Source organism: Macaca fascicularis, chromosome 13 (genome assembly GCF_037993035.2).
Source record: "Macaca fascicularis isolate 582-1 chromosome 13, T2T-MFA8v1.1".
Lineage (NCBI taxonomy): Eukaryota > Metazoa > Chordata > Mammalia > Primates > Cercopithecidae > Macaca > Macaca fascicularis.
This window is the reverse complement of record NC_088387.1, coordinates 121144373-121164754: the sequence shown is the minus strand read 5'-3', so window position 1 is coordinate 121164754 and position 20382 is coordinate 121144373. Positions and strand designations below refer to the sequence as shown.

Sequence of the window (20382 nt, the reverse complement as noted above, 5' to 3'; positions counted from 1 at the left end):
CATTTTACCCATCCCCTACTCAAGACGGGGTTACCCCGGTTCCAGTGCCTCTGACAGTCAGAGCAGCAGGAGGGTCTGAGTGCTTGTTTGCAATGTGATCCTAAGTGGAAACTGAGCCAGGTCAGCAAAGCTTTTCTTTCCCTCTCACAGGGTTCAGGTGCTTGCGAAGATGATGGAGATGATGGATGGTTGAGCTTAACCAAGGCTACCGTCTTCCTAGATAAGTATGGCAGAGGCAAAGTGCAGCAGGCAGTTAATGTTTGCAAGAGAATGATTAGTCATGCACCTTATACTCAAGCAGAATCAGGAAGGAAATGGAGGCCTTTTGAGGGTGCGGTCGATGGCCGGTGGTGAAAACACCAGAGCGCAGAGTGGGATGCCCCAGGGCCCGCCTGGCAGCTCTGGAAGGAAGGGGCTGGAAGGAGGCGTGTGTTGGAGGTGAAATGGTGCCTGGCCCACTTGTCTGGGGAGACAGAGGCCAGAGTGAGGACGGGCAGAGCTGAAGGCCAGGCAGCTGTCAGGCCGGAACGTGGCCGCACAGAGCCTGAAGGGTATCCTGAGGTTAGCACATGTTGTTGAATAAATAATTAATTAAAGGGATTCATGAATGGCTGCCTGATTAACTTATGAAGCAAAGGAACCTCCCTGTGCCTCGGATGCAGTGGGGTTTTCTACGAAAGCACTTTCCCATCAGTAAGCGTCTGGGCCAAAAACAAAGTCTGAAATACACATAATATTCAATAAGAAAAAATCTGAAACTCAAACATCTCAAAATTCATATACTTACACATTTTTAATGTACTTAACAAGACAAGGAAATAATCCAATGAAAGGATAATCTTCTATTTTTATTACAGCTCAAGTTGGGGAGAATCATATAATATTGCTCAAACATTTCTATTCATCCTTCTTAAGCCTATGGAAGTCTAAGTAACTTTGTACTCAGAAACTAATTCTCAACTCAGAGTCTCTGTACATTTCTCAACTAAGAAAACAAGCTTTGGCCGGGTGTGGTGGCTCGCGCCTGTATTCCAGCACTTCGGGAGGCCCAGGTGGGTGGATCACGAGGTCAGGAGATTGAGACCATCCTGGCTAACATGGTGAAACCCCGTCTCTACTAAAAGTACAAAAGATTAGCTTGGTGTGGTGGTGGGTGCCTGTAATACCAGCTACTTGGGAGGCTGAGGCAGGAGAATGGTGTGAACCCGGGAGGCAGAGCTTGCAGTGAGCCGAGATTGTGCCACTGCACTCCAGCCTGGGCAACAAAGTGAGACTCCATCTCAAAAAAAAAAAAAGGAAAAAAAAGAAAAGAAAACAAGCTTTGGGGACTTGATGAAGAGTCCAGCCCAAATGTATTCATGGTTTATTTCTATTTGAAGTCCATTCTAAAAATTCAGGTGCATATTTGAATATTCTGTTGCCTGCTGGATATCTTCCCAACATATTCTCATGCAGTTAAGAATATAGTCACTATCAGTCAAGAGTTCATTCATTAATTTCTTATCAAGAATATTTAACCTATATAGGTTAATACACAAACGTATGACCCCTTTTTATTGCCTGGGTAATGAGATGTCTGCAATCTGTATAATAGAGGAGGCAGTGATTTTGTGTGAGTAATTCACCAGGCTTCATGCCCCACAAGGGCCAGGCCACACTTCTATTGATCGTTGCAGCCCTGGAGCCTACCGAAGCTTCTGGAACATGGCCAGAAACCAGTCAATAGATGCTGCAGGTGTAAATCAGATGATTGGAAAAAAACTATGGAAAAGTGCAAAGCAGTAAATGATGTAAATCTTTACCTATCGTCTTAGAAATTCACTGATGAGCCCCCTAAAACCCACCCTTGGGCCCTGAGTTAAAGCCTTTGCACTGGGCTGTGGTGCAGTTCCCTGAGGCCTCAAAGCCATTTAATACTAGCACAGCTTATAGAACACAACACACTCTGTGTTGTGAAAGCATGGGAAAGAAACCAACATCAGGAGATGTTTTGCAGGGTACACGCCCTGGGGAGAAGGGAGGAATTCGGAGACGCACCTTCTGCTCTCTGCCTCTCTGATCAGCGGATCCGCTCATCGACCAGCAATGTGGAGCCAGAACTGAGCTTTCTACCCACAGACCTGGGGAAAAACAACAGGTGCTCAGAGCTGCCAAGGCAGCCAGGACTCGAGGGACGGATGCCCCAGGGAAGTGAGGCCACACGGGAGTCCCTGTGACTTTCAGAGCACTTTTGTCCTCAAGGCATTTTCCGATTCCTTCCAGGCTCCAGGCAAGGACCCCTGAAGTGAAGCAGAAGGTGTCAGCGGGGCCGTGGCGGAGGTGAGCGGGTGTCAGCGGGGCCGTGTACAGGTGAGCAGGACGCAGCGCAGTCTTGCCGTGGGGACCAAGACGGGGTGCAACCCCCTGTCCCGGGCTATGCCCCAAGCCTCAGAGCAGGCAGCAGGGGAAGTGACTCTCAAAGAATGAAATCTGACCTCAAATCACTCTGGCATTTGCTGGAATGGAGGTGGCCTGGCTCTGCACTAACTCCTGCCAGGAGGAAAGGAAGGTTCTTAGGAGAAAGTCACTGCCTGAGTCTTAATTTTCTTAGCAAAGCTTAACATTCAATTGAAAGAAAAAAAATATATATACCAAGGCTGACAGGAGACAGAACCAAGTGCAATAAAATAAAAAGACAAAAGAAACAGACCTAGATACAGGCGTTGTCAGAAATCAACTTTAAAATAGCTGAATTAAACTTTTGAAAATAGATGACAAGATAGAAATTTTAGGAACTAAAAGGAGTTTGAAGATCTGAGAATTGTGTAATAAAAATAAAGAATTCGGTGTAAAGGTGTGACGGGTAATATTGAGTGTCAACTTGATTGGACTGAAGGACACCTAGCTAGCTGGTAAAGCGTTGTTCCTGGTGTGTCTGTGAGGGTGTTGCCGAAGGGGATGAACATTTGAGTCAGGGCACGGGGAGAGGCAGACCCACCCCCAGTCTGGGTGGGCACCATCTAATCGGCTGCCAGTGCGGCTAGGATATAAAACAGGCAGAAGAAGGTGGGAGGAGACGACTGGCTGAGCCCTCCGGTCTCATCTTTCTCCCATGCTGGATGCTTCCTGCCCTCCAACATCAGACTCCACGTTCTTCAGCTTTTGGACTCTGGGACTTACACTGGTGACCTGCCAGGGGCTCCTGGGCCTTTGGCCACAGACTGAAGGCCACAGAAGGGGCTTCCCTACTTTTGAGGCTTTGGGACTCAGACTGATCCACCACTGGCTTCCTCACACCTCAACGCGCAGACGGCTATCGTGGGGCTTCTCCTTGTGATCGTGTGAGTCACTTCTCCTTAATAAACTCTCTTTCACATTTACATCTACCCTGCTAGTTCTGTCCCTCCGGAGAATTCTAACGCAAACGATTTAATTCCAGACTGAACATGAGAGGGAAGGATTGGCGAGCCAGAATCTAATATCCAGACCCAAGCACAGAGAAGAAAACTGCAAAAACAGAAGAAAGCAAAAGGGACTCACCCCATGGTGAGAAGTCCACAGACACACACATGAAATTCCAGGAGAGGAGGAGAGACTGAGGGACCGAAACAGTGTTGGAAGAAATAACTCATCAGATTTTTTCAGAACTAACACTAGCAGGGCGCAGGCTCAGGAAGGCCAGCAATCCACAAGAAGCATAAAGGCAAAGGAAACCTCACCTCAGCACGTCCTAATAGAAAGCCCCTGTGCAAAATGAGGCTGGCATCTCCAGGAAGCCCAGTGCGACTGTGAGCTGCCTTCCCAACAGACACGGGAACCAGAAGGCGAAGCGGATACGGCTTTAAAGTGCTACAGGAAAACCAGGGAACCCACTACCTACCTAGATTCTAATCCCAGAAAAAACCCTTCAAATATGAAGACAGAGTAAAGATGTTTTTAGACAAAACAGAAATTCTTCTCTAACGTAAAATGAAATGCAAATACTTAACCAAATAAATTAGCAGTTTTGAATGTCCAGTTAAGCATGCAGGGTATCTGTCAACTTACGTGAAAAAAATAAAATATCTTTTAGTCGTTAAATTCGAATTGAAATTTAGCATTTCTTTCAGTTGGAAATGTGGGCAGCAAACCACAGTAACATGCACCTTAGCATAACATTGTCTCCAGTGGAAATTAGAGGGACTATCGGGCCACACGGCAGAGGGTCTGTGCCTGGGAATGTCCTTCACGCTCATGAGTTCCGACGTGAAGTTAGTGATGAGACCCGTCACTAGATCTTTTAATTTAGGGTTTTCAAAAACATGGCATGTCTTTTATCACGTCATAACGATAAAAATTGACAACTGTATTTCTTAGGATTGTTTTTTCTCTAATTCAGTGAATGATATGATAAGCAGGTAAAAATCGCTAGTCTTTAGGCTAATAGGAAAAATGTGACTGGCATATTTGACTTAATTGTCATATCAAAATGAAAATTATAATACCTTTCGAATTGAAAATGTTAAAAGAATAAAAAATGTTAATATGAGTTTTGTCACCTAAAAATATAAAACCATTAAAATGTTAACATTATAAAACCTATAAAAACTGAGCTTGAAAGGAAAATTATAGCATTGAAAGGATCTCTTAGAAAAGTAAACGGGTTAGAATGAATGCTCTGAGTACCACTTCCAATAATTGAAAAAATTACAAACCTGTAAAAAGTGGAAGGAAATAATAACATTAATAAACAGAAAACAAAAGCATTTTTGAGATTATCAATTAAGCCACAAGTTGGAGTTCTGATAAAACCCACACAATTTAAACACCACCAACGGATCTGCTCAAGACAAAGGTAGGAGAGCAGACACAGTTCCCCAGTGCAGGGAGCACCACCGCAGGTCACACAGATGCTGGAGCCAGCGAGGGAGGGCTGAGGGGTAACACTGGGCTCAGCTGGTCAGGTGCAGCCATGCAGAAGGGACAGTGGAAGGAAGCCATGCCTGGAGCACTCCCTCATTCTGATGAAGCTGGAAAGGAGATGTTGAGCCTGCAGAAGAGCAAAGACAGAGGTGATAAAGTCTGGTGCAGCATCCACACCTTGTCTGCAAACCACCAGTTGGGTGGTGTGGCTGGGAAGGCATGGCCAGCACAGAGGGGAGGCCAGGCCAGACCTGGCTGGAGCTGACTGTGTATGGTGAGCTGGGAATGAGAGGGACTTCTGTGTCTGGAGCCAGCAGACCTGAGGCCTGCAGAGGACTCACCATTCTGAGGGCTTGGTTAGATATGGAGGCTGGAGTAAAGAAGTAAATAAACTTGAGGATAATCGGAGCCTTCAAGAGAAAAGAGATCAAGCTACGGGGAAGGGATGGCTGGAACAAACTGCAGTCATGGTCTGGAAATGAAGAAATAAGTATGAACTCTTGATACACACACATATCCATCTTTCATATATAAACACATACACACACAAATGCCTGTTTATATATATCTTATGTAGTATATTAATATAAATATAACATATTATACATAATATATAAATATAAATATATTTATTTAATAATATAGGTTACATACAAAATTAGATGTAATAAAAGTATATATTAATATAAATAATTACATATATATGTGTATATATATATAGTGATGGTTAATACCAGGGGTCAACTTGAAGGATGCAAAGTATTGATCCTGGGTGTGTCTGTGAGGGCGTGGCCAAGGAGGTTAATATTTGAGTCAGTGGACTGGGAAAGGCAAAGGCCCACCTTAATCTGGGTGGGCACAATCTAATCAGATGCCAGCTTGATTAGAATATCAAGCAGGCAGAAAGATGTGAAAAGAGGGACTGACCTAGCCTCCCAGCCTACATCTTTCTCCCATGCTGGACGCTTCCTGCCCTTGGACATCAGACTCCAAGTTCTTCAGTTTTGGAACTCGGACTGTGTCCCCTGCTCCTCAGCTTGCAGACGGCCTATTGTTGGACCTTGTGATCATGTGAGTTACTACTTAATAAACTCCCCTTTATATGTATCTATCCTATTAGTTCTGTCCCTCTATAGAACCCTAATACATTTATATATATATAATATATGTAATATATATAATATACATATATATTCACTGCCCTATCTGCTAGGAGGAGCTAGAAGTCAGGTGGCTCAGTAGCAATGGGCCATACAGCATCTAGCTTTCAACTTCTAAATGCCAATCTTCACAAAAAGAATCAGAGCTCCTTGGAAAGAGGGCTGGGTAGAAGATTCCTTGGAAAGAAGACTGGGAATTGGGTAGAAAAGGATGAGATGAGCCTGGAAGAGAAAGTGAGAAAGTCCTCATAGAATGAAGAGAATTTGTCAGAGGACACAGGCCTCGGCTCCAAGAGGATCTTATTGGCCAAATCTGGCACAATTGGAGCCTGAATATAATAATGGAGTATACCCCATTGAAGAAAAGAAATCCACATGTCCATGTTGATGTCAGTGAATGAATGAACATTGGTATAGAATGCCAAAGAATGAATGTTGAAAGACAAGATTATAAAGTCATCATTTGACAACCATCATTACAGTAACTGATACAAGGAAGAACCACCAAAGGATTACTTGAGTGCCCACTTGCGACTTGCACAGCAGGCCGGCCCCTCATAGGACCTGGGAAGACCTGTGCCTCCTGGTGTCCATGTACTTGTGTCTCCCAGGGACTTGGGTGGCCAGCATGACCCACAGTGTCCATGGGTGGCAGTAATAGTAGGTGCCTTCTGAGGCCAGGCCAAGGCACAGAAGCCCCACCTCTTTAACTCCTTGCTCTAAGGGAAGCTGCGGCCTTTCTGTAAGGATGCTCGGTAGCCCCGTGGAGAGGACCATGGGGTGAAGCACTGAGACCCAAGAATGGTGCCCATGCTCACTTTCCAGCCTGGTGAGGCTGCTGCGAATCCCAGTGTTGGAGGCTCTGTCCAGCCTTCCTATGACTTCAGTACCAGCTGACACCCAGTGGTAATCTCCGCAGACCCCCAAGCCAGAACCACATCGGATAGCCAACCTTGAGTTTCTGATCCACAGAAACTGTGTGAGACAGTAAATCATGATACGGCTTTAAGCCATTGCCTTTTAGGGTGATTTGTTGTACAGGATTAAACAACCCGAAACATATTTGCAGTAATCACTTAATGTATTTATCAGCCAGTTATTTACTAATCCATAAGTTCAAATATTTATGATTTTATAGTAAAGAAGTCTGGCAGATACTCACTAAACCAGATGATCACGTTAATATCACCAGAATCGGGACAGGTTAACAATGGGCCTTCTGGAGTGATGCACTGTGAATACCAGGACACGTCTGTAATATTCCTGTCAAAAAATGTACAAATGAATACAGTCATGAGGAAAGTTTAAACAAACCAAATGGAAAGAAATCCTATACTCTTCAAAAGTATCAAGATTGAGACTGAAGAAGATCAAAGGAACAGACAACCACAGGCAGAACGTGATCCCGAATTGGATCTTGAACCCGAAGAGAAAGTAGAGAAAAGGAAAAGCTAGTTAATTGTATGTGTTTATTATTGCTACAAAAAGATATTATTAGAAAAATTGGTGTAGCTTGAAGGCAGTTTGTCTTTACTGTATTAATGATAATTTCCTGATTTTAAAATTGTTTTTATGTTTGACACACAATTGTAAATATTTATTGTGCAGGATGTGATGTTTCAGTACATGTACACATTGCATAATGTGATCAGCATACACAGCATATCTATCACCTCGAACGGTATCATTTCTTAATGGTGGGAAGACTCAAAACATTCTCTTCTAGCTATTTTGAGAGACACAATACCTTATTGTTGACTGTAGTCACCCTACTATGCAATAGGCCAGCAGAACTTTCTTCCTTTGTGATTGTAACTTTGTACCTGTTAACCAAGCTCTCCCCATTCCCTGCTTTTTCCTCCCTGCCCCAGTCTCTGGTAACCACTGTTCTACTTGCTACCTCCATCGAATTAACTTTTTAAGCTTCCATGCATGAGTAAGAGCCTGTGATAATTGTCTTTCTGTGCCTGGCCTATTTCACTTAACATAATGTCCTCCAGGTTCATCCATGTTGCGAATGATTGGACTTCTTTTTTTTTATGGCTAAATAGGATCTCATTGTGTATATATGAAAGGAAAATAAATCTTGGGGCCCCAGAGTCACGAGGCTAAAGGGAAAAGTCAAGCTGGGAACTGCCTAGGGCCAACTTGCCTCCCGTTCTATTCAAAGTCACCCCTCTGCTCACTGAGATAAATGCATATCTGATATCCTCCTTTGGAGAGGCTACTCAGAAACTCAGAAGAATGCAACCATCTGCTTCTTATCCATCTGTGATCCGGAAGCCCCTCCCCTGCTTCGAGGCTTCCTGCTTTTGCTTGGAGTTGTCCCTTGTTTTCAGGTCGAACCAATGTTCATCTTACATATGTTGACTGATGTCTCATTTCTCCCTAAAATGTATAAAATCAAACTGTGCTCTGACCACCTCGGGCACATGTTGTGAGGACCTCCTGAGGCTGTGTCATGGGTGTGCATCCTCAACCTTTGCAAAATATTACCTTCTAATTTAACTGAGACCTGCCTTGGATTTTTGGAGTTCACATATACAACCCCCATTTTCTTTATTCATTCATCTACTGTTGGACAGTTACGTAGCTCTACATCTCAGCTATTGTGAATAGTACTGCAATAATTATGGGAGTTCAGATATTTCTTCAACATACACATTTCCTATCATTTCCTATCATTTGGATATAGATCCAGTAATAGGATTGCAGGGTAATATGGTGGTTCTATTTTTAAAATTTTTGGGAAAATTCGATACTGTTTTCTGTAGCGGTAGTAGTGCTTTACATCCTTGCCAACAGCGGACAAGTGTTCTCTTCTCACCACAGCCACTCCAGCACTTATCTTTCGTCTCTTTGATAAAAGCCATTCTAACAGGTGTGAGGTGATATATCATCATGATTTGATTCACATTTCCCTGATCATTAGTGATACTGATATTGACCACAATTTTATATACCCGTTGGCCAATTGTATGTCTTCTCTTGAGACATGTCTAAGAAGGTTTTTGTCTTGTTTTTTAATCAGATTACTTAGATTTTTGCTATTGTTTGAGTTCCTTATATATCCTGGATAATATACCTTTGCCAGATGTAGAATTTGCACATATTTTCTTCCATTCAGGCAGTTTTTCCTTCATTTCGTTGATTGTTTCTTTTGCTGTGCAAGAGCTTCTTAGCTTTTGGAATATCATCTGTGTGTACTGTTTTTGTTGATTATGCTTTCGAGGACTAATCCAAAAGTCCTTGCTCACTCCAAGGTCATGAAGTGTTCACCCTATGTTTTCTTCTAGTATTTTCATAGTTTGGGGGTATCACATTCAAATATTTAATCCAGTAGTTTCATAGTTTGAGCATCTCACATTCAAGTATTTAATCCATTTTGAGTTGCTTTTAAGTGGTGATAGATAAGGGTCCAGTTTTATTCTTTTGCATGTGGCTATCCAGTTTCCTCAGCACCATTTATAAAGGCGGTCCTTTCCCCACTGTGTGTTCTTGGTGTCAAAAATCACTTGATTGTAGATGTGTGGATTTATTTCTGGGCTTTCTATTCTGTTTCTTTGGTCTGCGTGTTTGTTTTTATACCAATACTATGCTGTTTTAGTTATTAGAGTTTTGTGGTATATTTTGAAGTCAAGTGGTGGTGTCACAGGGTGATCTCCAAAACTGGGGCTCAGCCTAGGAGGCCAAGTGGGTTCTTGCTTTAGCACAGGAAAGAACTCAAGAGTGAGGTGGCAGAGAAAAGCAAGAGCAAGTTCATTAAGGAAACAAAGGAACAAAAGGAGCCACTCCACAGGCAGAGCAGGCAACCCTATAGGAAGAGTAGTTCCAGGGTTGCTGCTAGCTGGCTGTCTTAGTGTGATTTCTTGATTATATGTTAGACAAGTGGTGAGTTATTCATGAGTTTTCAGGGAAAGGTGTGGGGAGCTCCTGGAACTGGGGTTTCTCTCCCTCCCTCTTACAGGGTAACTTCCGGGCATTGCCATGGCATCTGTAAACTGCCATGGTGCTGGTGGGCATGTCTATCACATGCTAATGCAGAGAAATAATAAGCAGTGAGTACGACCAAAGGTCATTTCTGTTGCCATCTTGGTTCTAGCTGGCTTTAGCTAGTTTCTTCTGGTCTTATCAGTGGAGTCATGTGACCTGTTGTCTTGGGAAACAAGTCCCGCTGAATTCTTATTTCAGTGTGGGCTTTTGTTTTCCTCAAGATTGCTTTGGCTATTAGGCTTTTTTTGTTCCATAGGAATTTTAGATTTTTTTTTCTATTTCTGGGAAGAATGTCATTGGTATTTTGACAGGAATTGCATTGAGTCTGTAGATCACTTTGGGTCATATGGACTTTTTAACAATATTAATTCTTCCAATCCACAAATACAAGATATCTTTTCGTTTATTTGTGTCCTCTTCAATTTCTTTCATCAACATTTTATAGTTTTCAGCACAGAGATCTTTCACTTCCTTGGTTAAATTTATGCCTAAGTATCTTTTTTTGGAGTTACTATAAATGGGCTTGTTTTCTTGATTTCTTTTTCAGATTAGTCACTATTCATGTATAGAAACTCCACAGATACTTGTGTGTTGACTTTGTGTTCTGCAACTTCACTGAATGTGCTTATTAATTAGTTCTAACAGCTTTTTGAAGGAGTCTTTAGGGTTTTCTATATGTAATACCAACTCCTCTGCAAGCAAGGACAATCTGAATTCTTCCTTTGCAATGTGGTTGCCCTTTTTTTCCTTCTTTTGCCTAATTGCTAGGCTAGGACTTCCAGTACAGAAGAGAAGTGATGAGTATACTCTATGCATGCGTGACAGTGCTTTTGATTTTTTAGGAAACATTTGTTAAGTACTTAATGGAAATGGCACATTATTTCTGCAAATTACTCTGAACAGGTTTCATGGAAAGTTATCTGCATATAAATAGAGAGAAGCAGAGTATTACTTGGGATTGAGTGAAAGATCAAGGGCACAGCAGCCCTAGCTCTGTGCGGTTTCACTTTCTGTGGTCCCAGGTGCCTGTGGTCAACTGCAGTCTGAAAATATTAAATAAAAATTTCCTGAAATAAACAGTTCATAAGAGCGAAGTTGTACCGTGTCTGACAAGCATGGCAAATCCTAACGCTGACACCTCTGTCCCTCTCAGGATGTAAATGGCCCATCTCAGGTCATAAGAGTGAAGTTGTGCCCTGTTCTGAGAAGCATGGAGAATCCTCACGCCTTCTCTGTCCCGTGAATTCACTGTGTGCCACACATCCTGACACTTAGTAGCTGTCGGGGTTATAAATTGACTGTCCAGGAAGCACAGTGCTTCTGTTCAAGTCTTGCTTATTTTATTCAATATTGGCCCCAAACACAAGACTAAGGATGCTGGCCATAGAGAAATCCCAAAGAGAAGCCGTAAAGTGCTTCCTTAAGTGAAAAAGTGAAAGTTCTCACTTTAATAAGGAAAGGAAAAAAATGTATGCTGAAATTGCTAAGATTCCCAGTGTGGTAAGAATGAAACCTCTCCGGGCAGAAAAACTAGTTATAAAATGGTAACCAAGTGTGAAACAGGAAGGTAATAGGTCTTGTTGCAGAACTAACACTACGCCTGGAGGGAGAATAGGGTCAGTTAGCAAATCAAGCAATATAAAGGATGTCCCCATAAGGCTGTCAGTCCAGAAGGTATTTTAAGCTAAGTAGAAAATGAAACCCAGCGAGGCGCGGTGGCACACGCCTGTAATCCCAGCACTTTGGGAGGCCGAGGCAGGTGGATCACCTGAGGTCTGGAGTTTGAGACCAGCCTGGCCAACATGATGAAACCCCATCTCTACTAAAAATACAAAAAAATCAGCCTGATGTGGTAGTGGGCACCTGTAATCACAGCCACTCAGAAGGCTGAGGCAGGAGAATTGTTTCAACCAGCGAAGCGGAGCTTGCAGTGAGCCGAGATCGTGCCACTGCACTCCTCCCTGGGCGACAAGAGTGAGACTCTGTCTCAAAATAAATAAATAAATAATAAATAAAAATAAAAAGGAAATTCACGCTAGTTTTGCTGTCACATTTCAAACTGCAAACGTTATGGCCGCAGTGAGTGATAAGCGCTTAGTTAAGATGAAAAAGACGCTGAACTTGTAGGTGGCAGACATGAGCGGAAAGGTGTTCCCACCGAGGGCACGCCAGCACAGAAAGCACAATCCCATGGGAAGACTTCAGCAGTGAGTCCCCTGAAGTGAGTGACACTGGGCCATTCATGGCAAGGGAGGCATAGCTACGCTGATTTAGGAGTGGGCTTGTCGTGAAACAAACAAACAAACAAAAACTGGAGAGGCTGTGTTTGCCAGTGAAGAAGCTGCTGCCATATTTCCGGCAGAGTTGAAGGTGATAAAGGAGGAAGGATGCCATCCAAAACAAGTCTTCAACTGCAGTGAGACCAGGGTTTTCTGGAAGAAGATCCCCACCAGACCTATGTTCTTCAAAGTACAAAGAAGCCCCAGGGCGTAAAACACTGAAGGGCTGATTTACCCCGTGCCGTGTGCTGCTGTAGGACGTGTGGCCAAGCCAGGTGTGGTGCACAGAGAGAGGAAACCTTAGGCTCAAAAAACAAACATTACCTGCTTGTGTCCGGGCAACACAACCAGCAAGCACAGGTGGTAACCACCATGTTTATGGAGGGGTTCCACCAGTACTTCCTCCCAAAGCCTTGGTACGGGAAAGGTTGGAATATAAAGTCTCATTAATACCAGACCATGTACCTGGCCATGCTGAATGTGTTTACTATACAAATGACAAGGCCAATGTTGTATTTTTTTTTTTTTTTTTTTTTTTTTTTGAGACAGGGTCTCACTCTGTCACCCAGGCTGGAGTGCAGTGGCATGATCTTGGCTCAATGCAACCTCTGCCTCCAGGGTTCAAGGGATTCTCCAGCCTCAGCCTCCCTAGTAGCTGGGACCACAGATGCATGCCACCATGCCCGGCTAATTTTTATATTTTTTTGTGGAGATGGGGTTTTGCCATGTTGCCCAGGCTGGTCTCAAATGCCTGAGCTCAAAGCAATCTACCTACCTCAGCCTCCCAAATGCTGAGTTTACAGGTGTGAAGCACCGCGCCCGGCCCCAGGGTTGTATTTTTACCTTCAAGTACAACCTCATTGCTCCCGCCTTTTGACCAGGGCATCGTCCAGTTTGTGTAGGCTGCATACATCAATTTGGTCAGCAATTGATGCAGACCCTAATCTAGACATCATGCAGCGCTGAAAATCAGTCACTGCTGGTGACACAATAACATTAATCAAAACCGTAATAAATGAAATAAAACCAGAAACACTGAATGCCAGCTGGAAGAACTTATGGAATGAAGTCATGAATGATTTTAAAGAATAACCAGAGGATGATGAAGAATTTGGGAAAATCCTTTACACAGCAAGACAAGTTGTTGAAAGATTTGCCAACATGCTTGACGAAGAAATGTTAGAACCATTGAGAAATGAAGGCCACCGAGAAATGGTAACAAATGAGGAGCTGAAAGAACTCGCTGAGTCACCTACAGAAGAAGATGAAAGTGAAGAAGAAGAAACTGAAGCAGAACCAGCAATGTGGACATGACTGACATTTGCTCAAGTGTTTCCAATTGCACAAAGGGTAGAGGGCAAAATTATGGAATACAATCCTTGAATTGCACGCAGCATTAAAGTCACCCTTATAGTCACCAAAGGATTAGAACCTATGCAGTACCACTTTGATTGTAGCAGGACGAGCCATGGACAAAACCCCTCAGACACTGAGGTAGTGAAGGGAGTGGCTTGAATCAGCAGGGAGCATCCACAGGCTAGAGTCTTAAAATCTGAGCTCTTCAGGTGCTTAACTTCTGTCCCTTTTAAGGGCTCACAACTCTAAGGGGGTCCGCGTGAGAGTGTCGTGATTGATTGAGCAAGCCAGGGGGTTCGTGACAGGGGCTGCGAGCACTAGTGGTCAGAGTGAAACAGAACAGAACGGGAGGTTTCACAGTGTCCTTCCATACAATGTGTGGAATATATAGATAACATCAGTTGCTAGGTCAGGGGTCAAATTTTAACTACCAGGCTTAGGTCAGGCAGACCCAGGCCTGGTTTGGGGTCTGGTTCCTAGGTGCCAGGCTACCTGCCTTTAGTTTCGCTTCTCTTTCCTTTTCTGAGTATAAAACAATATGAGAGGGTCTCTCTCTTCTCTCATTTCCCTGCCTTTGAGACTCTCACTTTTTATTAGTGGGAGTTCTCACTCTTATTTTCACTATTTATGTCTTCTTGTGCAATAGGTTGATAGTGATTCATATAGTACACTGGTGCTGAAGCATTCTGGTGAACTAAGGAAGCAATAAGGCTTTTTATCATTTGAAGGAGTACAGGCAGCAAACAAGGGAGCAGTAAGCAGGTTCCTATTACATTACAACTTATAAGAGTTTTAAATCTTCCTAGTGCTGGGAACCAATTTCTAAACATGGCCTTAGGATCAAACCCATGCCACACTTGCATGGGCACACGTGCCAGTTTTGCTACATCTTTATGTCTTCAACTACTTGCCCCTGATCATCTATGTGTAGACAACAATTAGTAAGGTTAAATTTTCTACGAACCCTTCCTTCAGTTGTTAGCAAGTAGTCGAGAGCCAGTCTATTTTGATAGATAGCATTCCTCACCTAAGTTTCTTGGCGGACTAGAACAGTCAAGGTTTGACCGATTTTATTAGTGATGATTTCTAAAACAGCTTGCAACCATATGATTCGGTTTGAGCATGTAAATGGGGGTCTGGTATCCCCATGAGCCGTCTTGTGCCTAAGTAGCAGGCCTATAATATTGTATGATTCTCTTAGGGGGCTATTCATTATTTTTCAATTTTTTTATAGCTATTCTTTCTGCAGGAAGCATAGACAGGGAAGCCCAGGAGTTCGCCTGTTTTTATGGGCAGTAGGAAGAAAGATGGTTTAATAGTGCCAATAACACAACTACCTGCACACTGGTCAGGCAGCTTAGCGTAGGCTCTATGTCCACATATCCAGTATAGTCCAGTGGGGGCCATCCAGTCCCGGTGGGATTCTGGGTGGGCTTAAATGGTCTGAAACTTCGGAAATTGACTGAATGGATTTTTATCTGTGTGGTTTGAACTCCACCATGTAACTGTTTTTGTGGTACTATTATACGGTTTTTGTCTTAGGCAACTAAGTCATCCTACAGAATGAGTGAATTCTTTCCTTTTTCTAGCTATGCAATATTGTCCAATAATTGAGACGTTTGGAACCTAGAAATGATCAGGGTGATTCTTTAGGGCTGGGAATTCATCAGGAACTGGGTCTGTAGGCACTAATTCTTGGGCTTCTTATGGCCATTGATCTATTACAGTTTTTCCACAAATATAACATTTAGAGACTGGGCTACATACCTTGGATAGAATAGCATTATACAAACAAGTTTCTTTTAGAGTCCCAGTACATGTATAATAACCATAAAATAACAGGACTGTAGCAATCTTTTGTCCTACCTCAGTGACTTGATGTATATACTGGGAACAGTCCTCAGTCTGAGGAAGGTCAGTTGAAGCCCTCATTGTACAAGTCCAAATTTTAAGGAAAATGAGTCCCACGATGAGTTTCCTCACGCTTCGGCCGTGCGTGGACCAGTGGAGCAGGGCTCGTCGTCTTCTTCAGAGTCACTTTGCAGGGGTTGGTGAGGCTGCTCCCATCCACGTACAGCTCCCAGTCTACTGATGTTTAAGGAGGTCTCGGAGGTCTTGGAGAATAAACTGAGTCCAATACCTCTACACAGTTAGGTTTAACTGGGCTCTCTGATACCAGGAGTAAGGTGGCGGGGTTTAGGGTGTTGTAAACTTCAATGGTTATGTGGGGATTTTCACGGAGCAAGCTTTGGTATCTAGTTAGTCTAGCATTCATTAGCTAATGATGTCCTTTGGTATTTATTAAAGTCACCACAGCATGGGGGGACTTTATGTTTAGGTTTTGCCCAAGAGTTAGCTTATCTGCTTCTTGTGCTAACAGGGCTGTTGCTGCCAGGGCCCTTAGACATGGGGGCCAGCCTTTGGAAACCCTGTCTAGTTGTTTTGAGAGATAGGCCACTGGCCTTGGCCAGGGCCCTACAATCTGGGTTAAAACTTCAACTGCCATTTTTTTTTTCTTTTTGACACATAGAGTGTAAAGAGTTTTGTCAGGTCAGGTAGTCCCAGGGCTGGGGCTGACCTGAATTTTTCTTTAACTCATGAAAACCTTGTTGCTGTTGGTTGTAATAGATGTAGTTTATCTAATTTACATTTTTATTAACTGTCACTTACTAAAATACTGACTTAAATCCTGCAGCTATTTGATTTCAAGCTTTCAATTGATCCGGTATTCCTCGCAGGACTCCAATTGCTTCTAAATGGACGTGAGAGTCGAAAGACCTATAAGGGGCTTCTCTCACTTTACGATGTCTTATTTTTCCTCCCTCTGGTTGATGAAATGCCAGGGTGAAAGGGATAGTCAACTGGACTAAAGTACAAGTGCCACTCCAGTTATTCGGCAGAGTGACTAGTAAGGTCCACCAAAACGCCACCACACATCCGCTCGGGGATGAACAAGGGCTGACTGATAGATAGGCTCTTGAAAATGCTCAAGTTCATCGCATTCCTTCGGGTCTCCAAGGAATGCTAAATGTCTTCCCTGTTGTGAGAGACACAAAGTGAACTTAGTGTTGGGAGACGGAGGCTGGATGACTCTCCGGGGCTGACCCACAGGGTGCTGGACTTCGAGATATAGCAGAGAGAGAGCTCGGCGAGACTTGTTACTCCAGCCTGTAGAATCCTGGAAAAGAGCTACCATGCAGCCCATGCCTGGTCGACTGGAGGACCACCTTAGTGGAAGGGGGACAGTCAGGGCCTCTGGCCTGCCATATGCACAAGCATAACAATTGCTTTTGTTTAACGTGCAGATAGAATATTTGATCCATTCCAACCAGGCATTTGCATCTTGGTATGCTGTCTTAGTTGCCAAAATTTGTTTTAAGTTTTTAACTTTTATGATCTTCTAGTAAAATGAATGTTTTTTTAGCACCTGTTTTTATTGGTTTTTAAACCAAAGACAGCCAAATACCATTTTACATTTAACAATGCTTTTTGTATCATTTTTATACTAGAGAAGATAAATTTTACCTTTATATTAGTGTGTTATTAATGTTAATTTTAATAAAATCTTGTAGACCTATTTATCTAATTTTTAATATTTGACCATAAGGTAAGATTTTATACACTCTCTTTAACCTTTTATAATTTTTGTTAAAGAGCAGGTTGGTGCTTTAAGAAAAAACTGTTGCATTTTTACTTCAATGTCCAGTTCATAGAAAAACTGGATGATACCTTTTTAACTTTAGCTAATATGTTTACACACAGAATTTTCTTTATAATTAACGCTTTAAAACTTGCTTAAGCTTTCAAAACAATAATTTTTTTAACCTTTTAATGTAGGTAAAAATCCACACTCTTATGCCTCCTCATAAGCCTTTTACCAAAGGTATATTTTACTTTCCTTACACACCTTACACATAAACTGTTTCTTCAGTAGTACTCAGGAGGCCTTATTACTTTTAAACTATATAACATTTTTTGCATAAATTTTTTTATAACATTTTTTCTTTCACGAATTTTGCAGACAATTCTTTGACATGTCTCAACTTTCTGACTTATTACAAACATTTCTTTCTTTAAACAACCACTTAATTTATTTCAGGACAAGAATTTAGCATATAACACTCTTTTTACATACATTCTGCCTCCCCACGCCCCCCCCCGCCTTTTTTTTTCCTTTTTTCTGTTAGCAAACCAGCTACCACTACAGATTGAATGCATCTGGGCCATTTGCGGGTTACTGGGTTAAGGATTTTTGATAGGAAGGCCTCAGTGCTTTCGGGATACGCCCTTGTTTACACTGACAACAAAGTGATATTAGAGTGTTACAGGGTTACTGAGAATACCTTTAATTATCAATTACAGGTTTTAAATTTACCTTGGCTTTTAAAGGAATAGGGTATACTGTTTTATTCTTAACTACTTGAATATTTCTCTTTCTCTTTTTCTTTTTCTCTTTGACTTTCTGTCTCTCTCTCTGACTTTTCTTTTGCCTCTGTCTCTTACTCTCTTTCTGCCTCTCTCTTTCTCTCTCTCTCTTTTCTTGACTCCTCCTTTGTCTCTTTGCCTCTTCCTCTCTGTCTTTTCCTCTCATTCTTTGCCTCTTTTTCTCTCTGTCTCTTTCCTCTCTTTCTCTCTGCTGGTCTTTCCTTGCCTCTGCCAGCCACTTATGCTGCTGTTCTCTTAACTACTGTTGTGGGGAAGGAGGTCTAAAACCAGCTGTTGTACGGGAACTGGTCTGGGTACCCTGGCTTACAGGATACCTTGGGCCATGCCTCTGAAACAAGGGACCTGTCTAGGCTTCCTTCTGATGGCCAACCCACCTCTAATGCTGGCCAGTCTATTTCACACAAAGTTCTAAGTTTTCCTGGTGTCATAGTTACACCGTAATCTCCCTTAAATCCTTTCTTGAAAATTTTCAACATAGTTCCTAGTGGGGTGGGCTTACTTTGTGCCTGACCCATGTCTCCTCGAGACAAAACACCACACTCACACCACATGCATACCACAAAACAAAGAACGGGTGAAAAGGGCACACACACACACGTTTACAGTTTATGCCAAACCAGAATCAATATCAAAATCAGAGAATCAAGAAATCCAAGCCAGGTCAAAACCAAAACCAAAGTATCAAGAAATCCAAGCCAAGTCAAAAACAAAAACCAAAGTGCCAGTACAGGCACGTCATGGGTGATCAGGCCACACTTCCACTCAAATGAAGTAGGCAAATACCCAAGACCAATCCTGTCAAGCAATTCAAACCAAGTCAAAGTCAAAGTCAAAACCAAAACCAAAACCAAAGTGCCGATAAAGGCACGCTGTGGGTGATCAGGCCATACTTCCACTCAAATGGAGTAGGTAAATACCCAAGACCAATCCCGTCAAGCAATTCAAACCAAGTCAAAACCAAAACCAAAGTGCTGATAAAGGCACACCGTGGGTGATCAGGCCACGATTCCACTCAAATGGAGTGGGCAAGTTCCAAAGACTAGTCTTACCAAGTTTTAGATGTCCAGACTCCAAGTGCCAGTTCCTTCCCGAAGTTCAGCCACTGCGTTGATCCTCCAAGGGGGCCTGCCACACGCTGCTCTGGCGAGGCATCCCACTGGAGCAAATGCCTACCCGGGAGCGCTCTCAGGATCCGTGTCACTCTGGCTGGTTAGAGTCCCTCGCAGGGATGTTCCACAGGGCAGTCTAAAGCCGCCTAAGGAGCTGCCTCCACCATTTGTTAATCACCTCACTTCCCAGTCAGGGAACCAAGGAATGTAGCGGACAAAACCCCTCAGACACTGAGACAGTGAAGGAAGTGGCTTTAATCAGCAGGGAGGATCCACAGGCTAGCGTCTTAAAATCCAAGCTCTTCAGGTGCTCAACTTCTGTCCCTTTTAAGGGCTCACAACTCTAAGGGGTTCTGTGTGAGAGGGTCGTGATCGATTGAGCAAGCAGGGGGTACCTGACATGGGCTGCAAGCACCAGTGGTCAGAGTGAAACAGAACGGAACGGGAGGTTTCACAATGTCCTTCCATACAATGCCCGGAATCTACAGATAACATCAGTTGCTAGGTCAGGGGTCAAATTTTAACTACTAAGCTTAGGTCAGGCAGGCCCAGGCCTTGGTTTCGGATCTGGTTCCTAGGTGCCGGGCTACCTGCCTTTGGTTTCGCTTCTCTTTCCTTTTCTGCGTATAAAACAATATAAAACAACATGAGAGGGTCTCTCCTCTCATGAGTTAAAATGAGAGACACCTCCTAATTACACTGTTCTTTCCCAAGATTTTGGAAAAATTTTCAACTATCCACGATCCCCAAACATCAATATCATCCTGGTTGGATGATCTAGGATCACAGGGAGCAGATGATCTCCTTTTGAGCTCTTTGGACATTCGGTAGCATCCTAATGCCTTCACAATGTCTGCGCCACGCACCTCACTTTCTCTCAGCCCGCAGGAGGCATCCTATCATTTCACATCATCCAAAAAAGGGTGAGTACAGTGCAGTGTAAGGTATTTGAGAGAGAGAGATTAGGCATTCACATAGCTCTTCTCACAGTGTATTGTTATAATTGTTCTACTTATTTATTGCTTTAATCTCTTACTGTGCCTAATTTATAAATTGAACTGTATTACCAGTATGTATGCAAGGAATAAACATAATATATAAATATATAATATATACATATATGTGTATATGATATATTACATGTATAGTATATATTAT

The 20382-nt window shown here is 42.9% G+C and overlaps 1 long non-coding RNA gene across 1 annotated transcript; it reads right to left on the bottom strand.

Moving 5' to 3' along the window:
- Positions 1-774: 774 nt before the first annotated feature.
- LOC135966713 (uncharacterized) lies at positions 775-19491 on the bottom strand. Its single transcript, XR_010580258.2, has 4 exons — positions 19165-19491; positions 7204-7304; positions 5223-5353; positions 775-5008 (listed from the first exon to the last, which is right to left on the bottom strand). It is a non-coding gene; the product is annotated as an uncharacterized lncRNA (long non-coding RNA).
- Positions 19492-20382: the final 891 nt, after the last annotated feature.